The sequence below is a fragment of the Macaca fascicularis genome, chromosome 8 (genome assembly GCF_037993035.2).
Source record: "Macaca fascicularis isolate 582-1 chromosome 8, T2T-MFA8v1.1".
NCBI classification, from domain to species: domain Eukaryota; kingdom Metazoa; phylum Chordata; class Mammalia; order Primates; family Cercopithecidae; genus Macaca; species Macaca fascicularis.
In genome coordinates this window covers 73062003-73064888 of record NC_088382.1, presented here as the reverse complement: position 1 = coordinate 73064888, position 2886 = coordinate 73062003, and the positions used below count along the sequence as shown (strand labels likewise).

The 2886-nt window shown below is 40.1% G+C and overlaps 1 pseudogene; it reads left to right on the top strand.

The window, feature by feature from the left end:
* Positions 1 to 435: 435 nt before the first annotated feature.
* LOC102126829 (TAR DNA-binding protein 43-like) lies at positions 436 to 2128 on the top strand (annotated as a pseudogene).
* The last annotated feature ends 758 nt before the right edge of the window (positions 2129 to 2886 follow it).

The window sequence follows — 2886 nt, the reverse complement described above, 5'->3', positions numbered from 1 at the left end:
TGTTTTCCAGAGTCAGTAAATCATTTTATATTTTTCTTTTGGTCATTTATAGCTTACATTAATTGGGTAAAATATACTTTTTTGAGCAAAATTGAAACATTTACCTTTCTCTCTACCTGATTTCTCCAGAATTTAAAAACTATTCATGAGTATTATTTTATGACACTTTAGTTATTTGCATAAGTTCAATAAGAATATGTTTTCTTTTGTATCAGGACATTGGAGACACTGGTTATTTTACCAAGGCTTTCATTGGAATGCCGTATTTTCAGATATGAATAGACTGCTTGAGGAGTTGATGTTGTCTTTATAGAGTTGATAAAAAGCCCCTAGCATTTTGTGGGAGCGAAGTGGTTATTGGGCTGTGCTTGAATCTGTCACTCCCTCGGTGTCCCTGTTGGGATTCCCAGCAGCAGCCTAGCAGAAAAGTGAAAGATGTCTGAATAGATTCAGGTAACCGAAGATGAGAACAATTAGCCCATTTAAATACCACCAGAAAACAATGGGACGGCGCTGCTGTCCATGATTACGGCCAAGGGGCTCGCAGGCTTTGCTACAGGAATCCAGTGTCTCAGTGTATGAGAGGTTTCCGGCTGGTAGAAGGAATTCTGCATGCCCCGATGCTGGCTGGGGAAATCTGGTGTATGTTTTCAACTATCCCAAAGACAACAGAAGCAAAATGGATGAGACAGATGCTTCATCAGCAGTGAAAGTGAAAAGTGCTGGATCTCCCATGGAAAACAACTGAACAGGATCTGAAAAAACATTTTAGTACCTTTGGAGTTCTTACGGTGCAGGTCTAAAAAGATATTAAGACTGGTCATTCAGAGGGGTTTGCTTTGTTCATTCTGTGGAATATGAAACACAGGTGAAAGTAATGTCACAGCGACATATAGTAGATGGACAATGGTGTGACTGTAAACTTTCTAATTCTAAGCAAAGCCCAGATGAAACTTTGAGAAGCAGAAAAGTGTTTTGGGGGCAGTACAGAGAACATGACTGTGGATGAGCTGTCGCAGTTCTTCTGTGAGTACGGGGAAGTGGTAATGTCTTCATCTCTAAGCCATTCAGGGCCTTTACCTTTGTTACATTTGCAGATGATCAGATTGCTCAATCTCTCTCTTTTTAAAATTTATTTTTGATTTTTATTATACTTTGAGTTCTAGGGTACATGTGCACAACGTGCAGGTTTGTTACATAGGTATGCATGTGCCATGTTGTTTTGCTGCACCCATCAGCTCGTCATTTACATTAGGTATTTCTCCTAATGGTACCCCTCCCCCAGGCCCCCACTCCTTGACATGCCCCGGTGTGTGATGCTCCCCTCCCTGTGACCAAGTGTTCTCATTGTTCAGTTCCCACCTATGAGTGAGAACATGCGGTGTTTGGTTTTCTGTCTTTGTGATAGTTTGCTGAGAATGGTGGTTTCCAGCTTCATCCATGTCTCTCCAAAGGACATGAACTCATTCTTTTTTTATGGCTGCATAGTATTCCATGGTGTATATGTGCCACATTTTCTTAATCCAGTCTGTCATTGATGGACATTTGGGTTGGTTCCAAGTCTTTGCTACTGTGAATAGTGCCGCAATAAACATATGTGGGTTGCACAATCTCTTTGTGGAGAGGACTTGATCATTAAAGGAATCAGCATTCAAATACCCAATGCCAAACCTAAGCACAATAGCAATAGACAGAAAGAAGTGGAAGATTTGGTGGTAATCCAGGTGGCTTTGGGAATCAGGGTGGATTTGGTAATAGTAGAGGGGGTGGAGCTGGTTTGCAAAACAACCAAAGTAGTAATATGGGTGGTGGGATAAACTTTGGTGAGTTCAGCATTAATTCAGCCATGATGGCTGCAGCCCAGGCAGCGCTACACAGCAGTTGGGGTATCATGGGCATGTTAGCCAGCCGGCAGAACCAGCCAGGCCCATTGGGTAATAACCAAAGCCAAGGCAACACGCAGAGGGAGTCAAATCAGGCCTTCAATTCTGGAAATAACTCTTATAGTGGTTCTAATTCTGGGGCAGCAATTGGTTGGGGATCAGCATCAAATGCAGGGTGGGGCAGTGGTTTTAATGGAGGCTTTGGCTCAAGCATGGGTTCTAAGTCTTCTGGCTGAGGAATGTAAACAGTGGGATTGTGGTTGCTTGATATAGAATGGTGGGAATTTAAATTTTTCTAAACTCATTGTAAAATACATATGTACTAAGAATTTTCAAAATTGTTTTGTTCAGTGTGTAGTACATTCAGTAAGTGTTTTTGATTTTTCTTTAGAAAAAGGAAGAGCTTAAGGAATTTTATGCTTTGTTACATGAAAGGTTGAAATATTGAATGGTTGAAAGTGAACTGCTGTTTGCCTGATCGGTAAACCAACACACTACAATTGATATCAAAAGGCTTCTATAATATTTTATCCCTGGACTTGTCAAGTGAATTCTTTGCATGTTCAAAATGGAAACCATTGATTATAACTACATTCTTTACTCCTTGTTTTAATTTGAACCCCACCATATGGATTTTTTTCCTTAAGAAAATCTCCTTTTGGGAGATCGTGGTGTCACAGTGTTTAGTTCTTTTGTTTTTTAACACTTTTCTTCTCTCATATACAAAAGTACAATAGCCTTCATTTAATCTCTGCAGTTCATCTCATTTCAAATGTTTATGAAAGAAGCACTTCATTGAAAATAGTGCTGTAGATATTCTGCCATAGGAATACTTCTTCTGTCTACACGCTTTCTCATTCAAGAATTCATCATCACGCATCACAGGTTGCGTCTTTGATGGTGGGTGTTCCATTTTTATCTACTATTCTTTATTTCATGGAGTAGTATCAACGCTGTGAATGCAAGGCTGTGATACGGAACCAGAAGGCTGTTAGAACTTTTG